Source organism: Capricornis sumatraensis, chromosome 4 (genome assembly GCF_032405125.1).
Source record: "Capricornis sumatraensis isolate serow.1 chromosome 4, serow.2, whole genome shotgun sequence".
NCBI classification, from domain to species: domain Eukaryota; kingdom Metazoa; phylum Chordata; class Mammalia; order Artiodactyla; family Bovidae; genus Capricornis; species Capricornis sumatraensis.
Genome location: NC_091072.1, coordinates 125,584,481 through 125,601,684, shown reverse-complemented (window position 1 = coordinate 125,601,684; position 17,204 = coordinate 125,584,481). Strand labels below are relative to the sequence as shown.

The following is a 17,204-nucleotide window of genomic DNA, read 5'->3' as shown; positions in this document are numbered from 1 at the left end:
ACCCCATGGACTGCAGCACCTCAGACTTCCCTGTCCATCACCAACCCCTGGAGCCTACTCAAACTCACGTCTATCACGTTGGTGATACCATACAACCACCTCATCCTCTGTCGTTCCCTTCTCCCGCCTTCAGTGTTTCCCAGCATCAGAGTCTTTTCAATGAGTCAGTTCTTCGCATCAGGTGGCCAAAGTATTGGGGTTTCAGCTTCAGCATCAGTCCTTCCAATAAACACCCAGGACTGATCTCCTTTAGGATGGACTGGTTGGATCTCCTTGCAGTCCAAGGGACTCTCAAGAGGCTTCTCCAACAGCACAGTTCAAGAGCATCAGTTCTTCAGTGCTCAGCTTTCTTTATAGTCCAACTCTTGCATCCATACATGACTACTGGAAAAATCATAGCTTTGACTAGATGGACCTTTGTTGGGAAAGTAATGTCTCTGCTTTGTAATATGCTGTCTAGGTTGGTCATAGATTTTCTTTGAAAGAACAAGTATCTTTTAATTTCATGACTGCAGTCACCATCTGCAGAGATTTTGGAGCCCCCCAAAATAAATTTTCTCACCAATACTGATAAACTATTTTTTAAATACTATTTTTCAAATTATTGAAAAAATAGTTTTTCCTTAAATAGTGAAAGCTTTGGTGTGTCCATCTGAATTAATCATCCCAGGGTCTTCCTACTCTGCCATCTTGGCCACGCCTCCAAATAGCTTGTTTAAAAATGACTCTGGGAGATTTCCTACCTGAGAGATTCTCATTAGTGGAAGTCTAGCTGACAGTGCAGGGGACACAAGTTTGATTCCTTGTCTGGGAGAATGCTACATGCAGTAGGGCAGCTGGGCCTGTTTGCCACAACACTGAGCTTTGCTCTAGAGCCCAGGAACTGCAACTAGTGAGCCCATGTGCCACAACTACTGAAGACTGAACACTCTAGAGCAAGTGCTTCAAAAGAGAGAGGCCACTGCAATAAGAAGCTTGTGTACTACGACTAGAGAGTAGCTTCTATTTCTCACAACTTGAGTAAAGCTTAGTGAATTGGCCAAAGAATTCAGATATTTGAGATATATGGAGAATATAGTAACTCTAAAGATAGTGGTAAGAAGTGGCAAGAATACACAGAAGAACTGTACAAAAAAGATCTTCACAACCTGGATAATCAAGATGGTGTGATCACTCATCTAGAGCCAGACTTCCTGGAATGTGAAGTCAAGTGGGCCTTAGGAAGCATCACTACAAACAAAGCTAGTGGAGGTGATGAAATTCCAGTTGAGCTATTTCAAATCTTAAAAGATGATACTGTGAAAGTGCTGCACTCAATATGCCAGCAAATTTGGAAAACTCAGCAGTGGCCACAGGACTGGAAAAGGTCAGTTTTCATTTCAATCCCAAAGAAAGGCAATGCCAAAGAATGCTCAAACTACCACACAATTGCACTCATCTCACACACTAGCAAAGTAATGTTCAAAATCCTCCAAGCCAGGCTTCAGCAATACGTAATCCATGAACTTTCAGATGTTCAAGCTGGATTTAGAAAAAGCAGAGGAACCAGAGATCTAATTGCCAACATCCACTGGATCATCCAAAAAGCAAGAGAGTTCCAGAAAAACATCTATTTCTGCTTTATTGACTATGCCAAAGCCTTTGACTGTGTGGATCACAATAAACTGGGGGAAATTCTGAAAGAGATGGGAATACCAGACCACCTGACCTGCCTCTTGAGAAACCTGTATGCAGGACAGGAAGCAACAGTTAGAACTGGACATGGAACAACAGACTGTTTCCAAATAGGAAAAAGAGTACATCAAGGCTCTATACTGTTACCCTGCTTATTTAACTTCTATGCAGAGTACATCATGAGAAACACTGGGCTGGAGGAAGCACAAGCTGGAATCAAGATTTCTGGGAGAAATATCAATAACCTCAGATATGCAGATGACACCATTCTTATGGCAGAAGAACTAAAGAGCCTCTTGACGAAAGTGAAAGTGGAGAGTGAAAAAGTTGGCTTAAAGCTCAGCATTCAGAAAACTGAGATCATGGCATCTGGTCCCATCAATTCATGGCAAATAGATGGGGAAACAGTGAAAACAGTGGCTGACTTTATTTTTTGTCAAAATCACTGCAGATGGTGATTACAAAAAATCATGAAATCAAAAGATGCTTACTCTTGGAAGGAAAATTATGACCAACCTAGACAGCATATTAAAAAGCAGAGACATTACTTTCCCAACAAAGGTCCATGTAGTCTAGGCTATGGTTTTTCCAGTAGTCATGTATGGATGTGAGAGTTGGACTGTAAAGAAAGCTGAGCACTGATGAATTGATGCTTTTGAAGTGTGGTGTTGGAGAAGCCTCTTGAGAGTCTCTTGGACTGCAAGGAGATCCAACCAGTCCATCCTAAAGGAGATCAGTCCTGGGTGTTCATTGGAAGGACTGATGTTGAAGCTGAAACTTCAATACTTTGCCCACCTGATATGAAGAACTGACTCTTTGGAAAAGACCCTGATGCTGGGAAACATTGAAGGCAGGAGGAGAAGGGGATGACAGAGGATGAGGTGGTTGGGTGGCATCACTGACTCAATGGACATGAGTTTGAATCAACTCTGGGAGTTGATGATAAACAGGGAGGCCTGGTGTGCTGCAGTCCATGGGGTCGCAAAGAGTTGGACACGACTGAGCAACTGAACTGAACCGAACCGAACTGAACTGAGAGACAGTGGGACAGAATTGTTCTTGCTAAGCAGCATGGATGTTCTACAGTGGGCTAGTGAACAATTGAGAGTAAATAACAGGAAACTAAAAGTCATGTGGGAAGTTGAATGGGCCTCTTTTTGCATACAAGGATGGTCTCATTTCCTGCAAGGGGAAACTAGAGAAAGCTGAGGGCCAAGACAAGACTTTATGGTTACAGTGGCTGAATTTTAAACACGACTAAATTTTAACCAAGATACATGGTGGTATGTAAAGGTGATATGGTAGGATTGCCATGGTAAAATGTTGGCATGCATGTGTGCCTGCGTGCTCAGTTGCTCAGTCATGTTTGGCTCTTTGTGAGCCCATAAACTGTAGCCTGCCAGGTTCCTCTGTCCATGGGACTTCCCAGGCAGGAATACTGGAGTGAGTTGTCATTTCCTCCTCCAGGGGATCTTTCCCACCAAGGGGCCAAACACACAAAAGTTCAGGGAAAGGAGTAAAAGCTCAAGAAAATAGGCATGCTACACACACAGACACACACAGACACACACACAGACACACACACATACACACACACACACACACAAGTATGGCTGCCAGACAGTGAGATCAATATGTTCCATGGGCAGGCCAAGAGGATTCACAGTTAACCAAGACCATAAGGAAGTGCTGGTGAAATAAGCACAGCCACTGAACAGTAGCTTGGTAGTGCTCCTCTTTAGGGTGAAATTACAGTAAGAGAGGTCTTTATAGGTCTTTATAGGTCTTTATAGGTCTCATCTCATTGATAGATGTTAGGACCCTGAAACGCTATAGGTTGGGTGGAGGCACTTAACTACCAGAAGACAAGGGTTTTCAATTATTATAATGACTGACAAGTTCAGTATGAATGCCAAGACGTACAGTGTTACCAAAAAAGTTAGGAGAATGTGATAGCCTTATGGGCAAAATCAATGGGCAGTGATAAATGTAATCACTCAGCATCTACCAGCAGAAGAATGCAAGGATGGATAACTGGGAGGCTGAGTGTGGCTGCCATAATAAATGTGCCATGATCGTTGTCCAATTTATGGATCGAAGCCAATTTTCAGACCACAGAACCCATTCATTGTAGTTGTAGGTCCTCATGGGGATTGACCCTATTATGACCATGGCATGCATATGTGTATGACTCCTATAGTCTTTCTCAAAAGAGACCAAAGGCCATGCACATTTTAAAAACAGCTGGGCACTAAGCTTTAGTTAACACCGAAACCAGGAAACCTAACATACATATCATTAGGACCTCAGAGTGAGAGAATATTTAGGGTAGTTGAAGAATGGAGTTCTGTCCAAGGCTTACAATGGGTCCACTGATTGGAACAGAAACTACCTGGCCTGCACAGCCTGAAATATTATCTAGCCCTTTATAGAGAAAGTTTGCTGGCTTCAGATCTAAAGGATGCCAGAGTAGTTATCCCTATCATACTATCATATCTCCATTTGATTCACTCATCTGGCTCCTGAAGAAACTGGCTGGATCCTGGGAGATGACTATAGACTATCTCAAGCTCAACCAAGGTATCCCTGATCATAGCTACTGTGCCAGCTGTGGTATCTTTGTTAATCTAAGTTTATTGTTGCTGTTCAGTCGCTAAGTCATGTCCAACTCTTACAGTGAATTAATTTAGCCTTAGGAACAAGATATGTAACAACTGGTTTGACAAATGCATTCTTTTCCATCCAACTCAGATAACGGGATCAAAAACCTTTCAGGGTATGTTCACATGAAAAGAATAAATATATATTTAACAAGGCAGTAGCAGGAGTGAACTATCAGATAGTGGATGTGAGAAGGATCAACACTTGTTCTCCAGTGTATATCATCTTCTTTCTTCTTTGTGGTGGAATCTCTGAGTCTCAGCAGCCTCAGAACTGCACCTGAAGAGGCCATTTCCCAGCTTCTCTTGTAGCTAGGCATGGCTGGCCAGTGGGATGCGAATTGAAATGATATATGTACCTTCTGTGCCCTAACCTGAAAAAGAGGCATTTCCTTTCCTTCTCCTTTTCCCTTGTTCTGCCAGTTAGAATGTGGATGTGATGGCTGGAGTCGGAGCAGGTATCTTGTTGTTGTTGTCCAGTCACCCAGTCGTGTCTGCCTTTTTGCAACCCCATGGACTGCAGCACGCCAAGCCTCCCTGTTTCTCACCACCTCCCAGAGCTTGCCCAAGTTCGTGTCCATTGCATTGGTGATGCCATCCAGCCATCTCATTATCTGATGCCCTTTTCTCCTTCTTCATGAGGGTCTCATGGCTGGCCATTCCCTCCTCCTGTGAGTCACATTTTGTCAGAACACTCCACTGTGACCTGTTCATCTTGGGTGGCCCTACACAGCATGGCTTATAGCTTCATTGAGTTACACAAGCAACTTCACCACAAGACTGTGGTTCCATGAAGGGGCCATGTATCTTAATGTAGGTTAAGAGAGAAGATTTTATATGGAAGACTCCTGTAGGTTCCAGAGTCATCTGTAGAAGGGATAAATTTCTCCTGCGGTGAGAAGACAAAATTACCCACAGAGAATGGCTAAACCTGAGCAAGAAGAAAACAAAGAATGAACATTCACAGATCAGCTACATTGAAGTAGAGGGACTTTTTGAATTGGATGAAGAATAATCTGGAAAGTCAGAGAATCAAGATAGAATTTTGTTAAGGTTGATGGGGGAGTGAATTTCTGTAAAGAAACTGACTCAGTCTCAGATGCTTGTATATTTTAGGTAGTAAATCTAACTGGGAGATAATAAACATACACACATATGTCTTAGATACAGTGATTGTTAAACATATTCAAGTCACTACAGAGTGTTAACAAAGAGACTTTATGCTATTATTATAAAGTTGGGCGAAATGTTGCCTATGTGCCTCAGTCACATGGTGATCAAGGATTCATAGCAAAGTACTAGAAAACAAAGAGCACAGAATTATTCATATTCCTCACAACAGGACTCATATAATCCATTTTTAATTCAGAAGTCTTGTTATCAAATATTTCTATAAAATCCTACATTTGGGGTATCTCATAAATCTATATAGACACACTATATAAAAATCTAACTTTACTTAAAAGTAACTTCATTAATGTAAAAGCTAATTTTATTGTCACTTAATCTCTAATTATTATCTAAAGGTATGATTAACATTTGTTAAATTGGTAGAGAAATTAGGCAAAGTACTATATGATGTTGGGGTTTAAGATACACATCTAGCAAAGATTCTGATAAGTGTATTAAAATAATGTAAAAACTTATAACATGAATAATAGTTAAAACAATGCCTTAGCTGTTTGTTAGTAGACTTCCTCATCCTCCCAAAAAAGCTTTTTTTTGTTTGTCGCTTATTGCCAGAAACAGATTTAGACACTGCAGGTTTGATACACTTTGTGCCTTTATATCTTTATAACTATGCTTCCAAACTTAGAAATTGTCATCAAAGAAAAAATTAATTAGTGTTTTATTTATAATTTAAATGTAAGCCAGGTATTCCTGGATGACAGCTTAATAAATATGCAGGTAGAACTGTCTCTAACAGTAGTTATTCTCCAGATATTTGGATGATTTTTTCCTATGTGAGGTGTCGTTTGACATAATGACAAAGAATTATTTTTATCATTAGAATCACTTAATATCCAAATTTAAAGAAATAAATGGAAGGCCCTTCCACCATTCATGTGTAATACTTCGCTTTCTCTGGTCAACTTAAAAAAGTGATCAGACTCTCAGGAGAATGCTGCTTGGGGTTCCACCATGATCTTTCAAACCCCATTTTTCAAACTTCAGAGTTTTCTCATGATGTGTTAATTCTGTGGTGGACCAAAATTTTTGAAAAAGTTTAATTCAAACTCAATTTATCTTAGTTGTAGCAGCTCTGGCATGGCTTTCTGCCCAGAGTATTGCCTGTTCCATCTGCAAAAGTGGTAGAGTAAGTTCTAAGGGAGCAATATGATAGTTTAATATAGAGGTAAAACCTAGGTCATGTTTGGATTTTTCAATATGCATCACATAAAGTAGTCTTAGCAGCCACAGATACAACATTTAATTAAGGATTTGGAATTATGTGAATAATTTTGGAGTTAGAATTAACTCAGAATATTAAAAAAATTCAACATTTTTAATGTTTTTATAAAGTTTAATGACATAATCCTGAGATCTCAGTTTAAAGACCACTGCATTATTGAGGATATTTCGAAGATGAACAGGGGGAGAGAAGGGCAAGGCACAAGTGATTTATTCTTTGTCTCCATAATAAGCATCATGTATGCAGTCATCTCTGTAATGAGAGTGATTCTTCCTTTAGTTAAATTGAAATTAAACTCTTCCAACTTTGACATGCTTAAGCTTTAAGTATGCAGACATTTAAGTTGGTGGTCTGAAGGCTATTTTTCCTACAGAACTGTGACTACCGTGTTTCTTATTGTCTTGGTCATGAAAGGTATGGACTTTCTCTGAAATATTTTAACCAATATATATATCACCAGGCTTCCCTGGTGGCTCAGAGGTTAAAGCATCTACCTGCAATGCGGGAGACCTGGGTTCGATCCCTGGGTTTGGAGGATTTCCTGGAGAAGGAAATGGCAACCCACTCCAGTGTTCTTCCTGGAGAATCTCATGGACAGAGGGGCCTGGTGGGCTACAGTCCACGGGTCGCAAAGAGTCAGACACGACTGAGTGACTCTTGGTATATATCATAAATCCACTGGCTCATCTATATAATATCCATCAAACTAATAAAAAAACTTAATTTTAGACATGAAAACCCACTTATAGCATTCATTTTATTGGTTAGCAAAGTCTGAAGTATTAATGGAAGACAGTGATAGCTGAAGCACTTACCCTTGCTGTGTTTGGAAAACAGTCTTTTGATTAAACACCATCTGAATACTTCTAGTGTGAACTCTAGATTATGGCAACTGACAATTATTAGAAGATAAAGTAAATTAAGTAACATATATGAATGCATATCATATTATCTAAAGTATTTTGAGGTAAGGTATAACAATCTAGTGGTAAAGAGCTTGCTTGCCAATGTAGAAGACACAAGAGCCGCAGGTTCAATCCCTGGATTGGGAAGATCCGCTGGAGGAGGGTATGGCAACCCATTTCAATATTCTTGTCTGGAGAACTCCAGGGATAGAGGAGCCTGGCACACTACAGTCCATAACATGCATGCATGCACATAACAAGCACATTCAAACTGACTTAACATTCCACACAATATTCAACACTGAATATTGAGGATGAGTAGCAGAAAAGTCAAACTATGTTGATTTGATTTGAAGGCTCACATATATGAACAATGAATACGGGAAAAGCGAGGGGCCAGAGGAGTGCCTGTTTAAAACTTTTACAGCTTGTTCTTTTGCGGCTTGTTCCTTATATCCTTTCGTCTATTTGCAATGCTACAGATCTTTGTTTATTTGATCAGCGTTCCGGCTCCATGTCTCCTTCAATTTTTGGTCACAAGATGACTACCTTCAACAACAAGGACCACATGCTTTCTCATTCAAATCAAGGGTGGGGTAGGAGGGGAGAGGGTGCCACGTCTCACAACCTTGGGCAAAGTCCTGTAGTTGGTGCCCACTCTCAAACCGTTTGTTATGGTCAGGGGAACACGACAGGACAGGACTGATCCAAATTGGATTTATTTTGGGAGAAGTGTGAGGTTAGTTCCACCTAAATTTCTGAGGTATGTGCTACACAATGGAAAATAAATGTCAGGCAAGTGTTTACTACGATCACTTTCAAAGCATGTAAACATATAACAATGATATGATTTTCTCTGTTGAAGTGAAACAAAACAAAACAAAACTTTACTCTAAGCACATGTAATAAAGATCCTGACTCTATTTTTGATGTTTGATCACTGACAACTTTCAAGCCTCATCCGTTCTCTCTTGACCTGCATCTGGGCAGGCTGATATGAAAGCCCCAATGCTCCTTATCTGGTGCCATAGAGAAATTCAAGCTGTAGAAGCCCTGGTGGCTGCATGAGAATTTTCATCGTAGAGCTACAGCCTAGCCACCAATAAAATGCCCAAGGCTAGTCTTTTCCAACTCCACTACAAAGACATTTTGGATTTGCTAGGAAGGCTTGCCCTGCTCTTTCTAGAAAGTCTCATTATGTGAGCAATAACTTTCATATACCCCTTGGTATATGTGTGGTTGAAATCTGAACCAAATTTCAGGTGTGTGTCCATTTCACTCCTGTGGGTGATTGCAATAAGTTATAAGAATAACAATTTGTAGTGTTTCATTATTCTTATCAACAAGTGTATCATCTTCCTGAATCCCCTATTTCTTTGAAAATTACCAGAAACTTGGGATATATCTTTTGTTCTTTCTTAATTTTTTTTTTCTTTTTTGCTGCCCACCATGCCTTTCAAATCCTCTTTGCCAACTTCATGGCTACTACCTCAACTCAGACTTTCAAAATTTCTCATTCTAATTGAAGAAAGCTGAGCGCCGAAGAATTGATGCTTTTGAACTGTGGTGTTGGAGAAGACTCTTGAGAGTTCCTTGGACTACAAGGAGATCCAACCAGTCCATTCTAAAGGAGATCAGTCCTGGGTGTTCTTTGGAAGGAATGATGCTAAAGATGAGAAATTCCAGTACTTTGGCCACCTCATGCGAAGACCTGACTCATTGGAAAAGACTCTGATGCTGGGAGGGATTGGGGGCAGGAGGAGAAGGGGACGACAGAGGGTGAGATGGCTGGATGGCATCACTGACTCAATGGATGTGAGTTTGAGTGAACTCCGGGAGTTGGTGATGGACAGGGAGGCCTGGCGTGCTGCAATTCATGGGGTTGCAGAGTCGGACATGACTGAACGATTGAACTGATCTGAACTGAACTGAACTGAATTATTTCATCAGTCTTCCATTATAATAATTGGTTTGTTTTCCCAGTCCTGGCCATTTATTCTCTAATATCTCCATCTTCCACACTGTTCCTGAAGTAATTCTCCCCTAAACTTGCCTAAACAATCCATTAGATTTCCATGAGATTTCAAACTCCTTAGAAGTTAGCAAAACTATTCATCTTGCCCTTTCTACATTTTTCCATTTCTTCTGCCACATTTCCACTCATCATTACCTTTGCTTCCATTATGCCTACATACACACTACACAACACTTAAGTCAACAGTTCATATGCAAGGAAATACATATAAAGGTACATGCTTCTTTGTCTGGAGCACATTTGCATTTCTTAGCTTGGCCAATTTTAATTGATTCTTCAAGATTCATCTTGTGCTTTATATTTTATGAGAAGTACTTCCTGTTTAATGCAGAATGAGTGAGATGCTCCTCCGCATTTCAACAAACTTGATCTCAGTGCTTACTATCGTTATAGTTGATTTGATCCTCTACATCTTTCTTCAAATTTGATCTTCTTGAGGGCAGGAACTACGTTTCTCGTTTCAGAAGGTCACAATCTATTAGGGTGGTAAGTCTGTAGATACATAAATAACAAAGGTAACTAACAATAAAAAAGATGACTTATGGCAAGTAAGTAACAGAGTCATAAGTTCTAGAGGAGATAAAAAGGCTCACTGTGGAGAAATTAGGGCCTTAGTACATTGCAAATGGAAATGAAAAAATAGTAGCCACTTTTGGAAAACAGTTCAACTGTTCCTCAAAAGGTTAAACATAGAGTTACCACATGACCCAGCAATTCCACTGCTATATATATATATATATATATATATATACACACACATACTCAAGAGAAATGACAACATATGTTGATTTGAAACATATATAATATCATGTAAGAATTGAATCGCCAGTCTACGTCCGATGCAGGATACAGCATGCTTGGGGCTGGTGCACGGTGATGACCCAGAGAGATGTTATGGGGAGGGAGGTGGGAGGGGGGTTCATGTTTGGGAATGCATGTACACCCGTGGTGGATTCATGACAATGTATGGCAAAACCAATAAAAATTAAAAAAAAAAAAACAACCCCAAAACTTGTATATCAACGTTTATAGAAGCATTACTCATAATAGCCTAAAAGTGGAAACAATCCAAATGTCTACCAATTGAAGAATGGATAAACAAAGTTTGTCAACATGGCTTGAAGTGAAAGAAGCCAGTCACAAATGACTGCATATTGCATGATTCTGTTCACAGGCCATGTCCTGAACAGACAAACCTATAGAGACAAAAGAGTAGATTAGTGCCTGTCTAGGGCATCAGGGAGAAGGGAAGAAGAGGAATGGGGAGTGACTGACAAAGGCTATGAGGTTTCTTTTGGGAGTGATGAAAATGTTCTGAATTTGATTGTTGTGATCGTTGCACAACTTTGTGACTATACCAACAACCACTGAACTGTACTTAATAAAAGGAGAGAAAGACTTTCTGGTGCTGCAGAAATCTGGATACACAAATGAATGATGTGAAAAGCAGAGACAGCACGTTGTAGTGAATTAACAAATCTTTTTGTTCAGCAGACTTGATCTGAATCTGCTCTGCCACTTGGTCAAGTTACCTTTCCTAAGCCTGTATCCTCATCTAAAAAGTGAATATATCAGTATACTTATTTCAGAGGATTAGTGTGATGACAAATTATATAACAGATGAAAATATTTAGCCGAGAACAGAGCGAGTGTTCAATAAATATTAGTTTCTATTATTATTATAAACCTGCTCAATATTGAATATTGGATTAGGTGGGACAGAAGGAGCATGTTATATCAGTGAAAACTCTCAGAAACTTATTTGACGTTTGTAGCAGAAAGAAATTTGAGGCACAAAATAATACAAAGATAATAGTATATATTCAACTTAAGAAACATTGATTAAATTCTTCCTTCTAATCACTAGACACTGTGCTAGATTGCAGAATATAAAAGATAAAGGAGAAGTAGACTAAAAGATGTGCAAATAAGAAGTGGTCCTTGACTTGGTGGTCCAGTACACAGGTAAACAAATAATGTGTAAGAAAGTATCCTATTTCTTATAAAACAAATGTTGGCTTTGCATACACCTAAGATGGTGGACAGGAATAAAAGGGTACATAAGAGGTGACATCCATGCTCAATATTGAAACTGTTTGTTAATCCCTTGAGCCTGCAATTACTGGAAAACTGATTGTTAGGATTCTTTGCTGACATTTTCCACCTGCAATACAGAGCAGAGATGATTACAGGCTTGATCCACTTTTCTTCAATGGAAAGATGAGAAAAATAATGTCCAAAATGTTAAAGTTCAAAACGTTAAAGAATGCCTGTTATAATCATCAATATTCCAGACACTAATGATTAAATTCCCTGGCTACTTGTCTTTTTTATTTGGCTGTCGACTCCTTGAAGGCAAAAATCTTGAGTGTATCTTGTGCTCTTTTTGGATTGTCCCAATTTGGCTCAGTAGTCACATTAACAATTGTTAAATGTTTCCCAAATCCCTCTTGGCTTTCCCGGTGGCTCAGTGGTAAAGAATTCACCTGCCAATGCAAGAGTCACAGGTTTGATCTCTGGGTGGGGAAGATCCACTGGAGAAAGTAATGGCAACCCACTCCAGTTATCTTGCCTGGGAAATCCCATGGACAGAGGTACCTGGTGGGCTACAATCCATGGGGTTGCTAAGAGTCAGACATGACTCAGTGACTGAACAACAACAAATCCCTATTATGTCAAAATTGGAAGAATCTTTATTAAAAAAAATCTATATAACTATGGGTGTCTTCTCTAGCGGCTCAGACGGTAAACAATCTGTTGGCAATATGGGAGACTTAGGTTAGATCTGCAATGGAACAACAACAACAAAACAACCTTATATAACCATGCTTGTTTTCAAATAAAATGGTCAGTTATGTCATTCTCTCTTTTCTTTAGGAGAAACTATTTGAAGGTTTGGTAAACAGGGGGTACCTTGGCAGCTGAAAACAGATTTTCCTTTGAACAGAGATGGCATGTACAGATCGCTGTGATGTGGAGATAAAGACAAGAACAAATGTAATTCTAGAGCAGAGCTCTTTTGCTGGAGTCATGCAGCAGTAGTCTGGAGAGGCTCTGGACTTGACTGCAACCCGGTGCTGTGAGTTCTGATGGTCAAGAGGAGACGTTGTCTAGTCCACTCTTTTCTTGAGCACTTAACTCAGTTCCAGTATTTAGGGTACTCTGCTTGAAGGTGGTTAAGAAATCAGGGCCCGTTCTTCTCAGGACCAGTCCTACAAAGTCCTAGACAGGCGTGCCATTATGGGGATGGTTTGACTTGTATGGGTTAGGTACAGAAACAGGGTCTGTCATTCAAGTGAACAAGAAGCTGGAACCAACAGGAGGTAGCGCCCGAGTCAACCTGTTTCACAGGGAAGCGCTCTGACGATCACAGGAGCCAAGAGTGGCGGGCCTCAGAAGATGGGGCCTGGGGCTCGCGCTTGGCCTTGGCACACGTGACGCGCCTGTGGGCGTTGAGTGACAGGCGCGGTGTTGGGCGGGCCTTGGCGGAAATCAACTTCCGGGGGCAGAGGCTCTGGAAGCCGGGTGGTGAGCGCGCTGTCCCAACGCCTGTACCTGGGCCGCATTCCCCTAGGTCTGGCTCGCGTCCGGGTGCGCGCGCGTGGCCGTGTGCTGGGGTGGCTCACCAGGCGCTGTGGGGGAGCAGCGCGGCGGTGGTGGCAGTGACGGCAGGCGGCAGCGGCGAGAGCCGGGGCGCAGGTAAACGGACGCTCGCCTTCTGGGCCTGGGTCTGGGGCCCGGGCCGCAGGAGGCCGGCGGCGCGCCCTGAGGCGGCCTGGGCACGGGCGGGGAGCGCGGCCGGGCTTCCGCCACCGGTGGGTACGGCCCCGGCCCAGGGAGATGTCGGGCCGGGGAGTCACGGGGCGTGACCCGCCGCGGGCTGGAGCTGAGCCTCGCTCCCCAGCGGGTGGTGTCTATCCGTGCTTGCCCTCGCCGGCAAATTTCTGCCCCGGCATGTTCCAGAACCTAATGTTTTCGGAAGTCTACGCACAAGTACACGTGATTACTGTGTCACCAAAGCTCCCATGAACGGTGACTTTGATCCTTCCCGAGTTTTCACCGATCGCGCCTGGTTTAAGTTTTCCCTTTGACTTAAGTACAACAGTGTCCGTCAGACAGTCACATTTCCTTGTCGTTACTTTGGGCCACAGACTGCAATAAAAGTAGCATTTCAGAGTGAAGGCAGTGGCTGGTAACTTTCCAAGTGGTGAGGCATCCTTCATCCCCTTAAGTGCGCCCCCTCTCCCACAATAAAGATGATTCTTCCATCTGCCCTTTTTGCATACTGCGGAGCAAAGCTTTGGATGTAAAACCTATGTTTGACTTCACTTGAAGGAGTGGGAACTCTATTAAAAGCAGCGCTGTTTTTTTTTTTTTTTTCTTCTTTTTTTGGTAGGATGCTGCTGCTGCTACTCTCACTTGCTTCCCTGATGAGAGTTGGGGCACAGCCTGATTACCTGGAGGGTCAAGTTCTGACCACAGTTGTAGGTGATTCAGAGGCGCCTTAGGAATTAGGGCTCTTTCTCCTTATCTCCCCTTCTGAACTGCACAGGAACTGATTCCCACCTTACTCGTTAAATAATTATCTGGGCGGTAGTTGGACGAAGGCTTTTGGACAGCATTTTGAATGTTGCATTCCTGCTGGTGATTGGGGATGGGCTGACTTTTCATCTCGTCACGGGGGGATGGGCTAACATTTCACCCTACAATTTAAGACCGAATTCCCAGAATATTTAGTTGGGTCGTATGACAGGGACTGGCAATAAATTCACGTTGTTCTCTGCCATCGGAGACCTGTATCCTTCATCTTATTTGCTTTCTGCTGCAGTTTCTGTTCCATTGAGGGGATTAGCGCTACTGTACCTGTAAGGTTAATGGAGCTGGAGGATGCCAGAGAGAGTGCACCTGTGTGGTGCTGGCGAGTGGGTAAATTGTGTGGTAGAGAATTGACCAGGTTACGAAGTTTGGTATACTGCAGGCTGGCTAGGAGGTTGTTCTGTGAGTTGGGAAATCTTATTATTAACTGGTTTCCTAGCAACAGTACAGGCCAAATGGAATAAACATAAAGAAAACAAAGTGGTGAAAGTTACAATTTACCTAACTTTTATTAAATGGAAAAATGTATCTTATTGGAGTGATCAGCTCAAAACTCATGTTTATTTTAATCGTTTTATTTTAATCATCTTGATATCAGACAAACTGCAGAAAGTCATCATAGAGAGACAGCATTTTTTTTTTTTTTTTTGGTGGCAGCGGGGGTGTGGGGGGTCGGGGGAGAAGATAGAAGGTTACCAAGTAGCTAGTCTGAAGCTTAAATGGACAAATAGGAATTTGCCTAGTTAGAGGCATTTTATCTTGTATTCCTAGCTATAGATATATGGTTGTAAAGTATATAGGATTGTTATGAATAAAGAAAACTATGTTTATTGTCTTGTTCTTCATAGCAGAAATTGGGGTGGAAGTGCATTCGGTTGGCTGAGGTCATTTTTATTAGTAACTTGGAAAGGGCGTGTTTAGGTGAGTGTTTCCAAATTTTAGCTTGTAATCACTGTGCCTCCTTTATCAATCTGTTCCTTGTGACTTTTGGTCTTTCTTGAAACTCATCAAATTTTGTTATTTTCTGTCTAAACAATGAGAAAAATAAAAAGGACACACTGGAGTAACTTTTTATATCAGTGTGTTTCTTCTTACTAATAAGTCAGTTTTTTGATTTGTAATATTTCTAAAACTTTTTTGTTTCCCCCACGGTTTCTCCTCCACCCCAATACCCATTTAGATGGGTTGTCATTTAATTTGAAACATATTTTTCAAAGCTTCCCTGGTGGCTCAGTGGTAAAGAACCCACCTGCTAATGCAGGAGACTGGGACTTGATCCCTGGGTGGGGAATATTCCCTGGAGAAGTAAATGGCATCCCATCCCTGTATTCTTGCCTAAAAAATTCCTTGGACAGAGGAGTCCAGTGGGCCTCAGTCCATGGCGTTGCAAAGAGTCAGACATGACTGAGCAATTAAATAACAACATGTTTTTCAAAAGAGCATGTCTTGTGTCTTTTAAAATGTGGGCTTATTGAGGTATAGTTTATAAGTAAAAACACTCTCTTAGTATCTTGTTTTTAAACTGACACATGCACAATATTCATATAACTACCACCACAACCAGACACAGAGCATTTCAGTCATTCCAAACGTTCCCTCATGCGACTTTGTAGTTGGTTTCCTCCCCTCAGTGGTAGATCAGGCAACCACTGATCTGTTCCCTATCCATATAGCTTTGTCTTTTCTGGAATGTCATAGAAACGAACTCCTACAACAAATAGAATTTTTTTCTGGTTTCTTTCAGTTAATGCTTTTGTGATTCACCCATTTTGGTGCATGTATCAGTACTTTGTCCTATATTTCATTTCTTTGCATTGATCACTGAGGAAGGCTTTCTTATCTCTCCTTGCTATTCTTTGGAACTCTGCATTCAAATGGGTATATCTTTCCTTTTCTCCTTTGCCTTTAGCCTCTCTTCTTTTCTCAGCTATTTGTAAGGCCTCCTCAGACAACTATTTTGCATTTTTGCATTTGTTTTTCTTGGGGATGGTTTTGATCACTGGCGCTGCGCAGTGTCACGAACCTTCGTCCATAGTTCTTCGGGCACTGTGTCTATCAGATCTAATCCCTTGAATGTATTTGTCACTTACACTATATAATCATAAGGGATTTGATTAAGTCAAACCTGAATGGTCTAGTGGCTTTCCCTACTTTCTTCAATTTAAGTCTGAATTTGGCAATAAGAAGTTCATGATCTGAGCCACAGTTGGCTCCTGGTCTTGTTTTTGCTGACTGTATAGAGCTTCTCCATCTTTGGCTGCAAAGAGTATAATCAGTCTAATTTTGGTATTGACCATCTGGTGATGTCCATGTGTAGAGTCTTCTCTTGTGTCATTGGAAGAGGGTGTTTCCTATGACCAGTGCATTCTCTTGGCAAAACTCTGTTAGTCTTTGAACTGCTTCATTTTGTACTCCAAGGCCAAATTTGCCTGTTACTCCAGGTATCTCTTGACTTCCTACTTTTGCATTCTAGTCCCCTATGATGAAAGGGATATCTGTTTTGGCTGTTAGTGCTAGAAGGTCTTATAGGTCTTCATAGAACTGTTTAACTTCAGCTTCTTCAGCATAACTAGTTGGGGCATAAACATGGGTTATTATATTGAATGGTAGAAGGGAAAAGACTAGAGATCTCTTCAAGAAAATTAGTGATACCAAGGAACATTTCAGGCAAAGATGGGCAAATAAAGGACAAAAATGGTATGGAACTAACAGAAGCAGAAGATATTAAGAGGTGGCAAGAATACACAGAAGAACTGTACAGAAAAGATCTTCATGACCCAGATAACCACGATGTGTGATCACTCATTTAGGGCCAGACACCCTGGGACACGAAGTCAAGTGGGCCTTAGGAAGCATCCTTAGAAACAAAGCTAGTGGAGGTGATGGAATTCCTTTGAGCTATTTCAAATCCTAAAAGATGA

At 41.2% G+C, this 17,204-nt stretch overlaps 1 protein-coding gene across 2 annotated transcripts in view; it reads left to right on the top strand.

Moving 5' to 3' along the window:
* The first annotated feature begins 13,222 nt into the window (after positions 1 to 13,222).
* Positions 13,223 to 17,204, top strand: part of CCDC91 (coiled-coil domain containing 91) — a 409,281-nt gene continuing 405,299 nt past the window's right edge. For both annotated transcript variants that reach the window (XM_068970284.1, XM_068970285.1), the window contains exon 1: positions 13,223 to 13,386. The gene's annotated coding sequence lies outside the window, so the exon portion shown is untranslated. The remainder of the gene's footprint in view (positions 13,387 to 17,204) is intronic.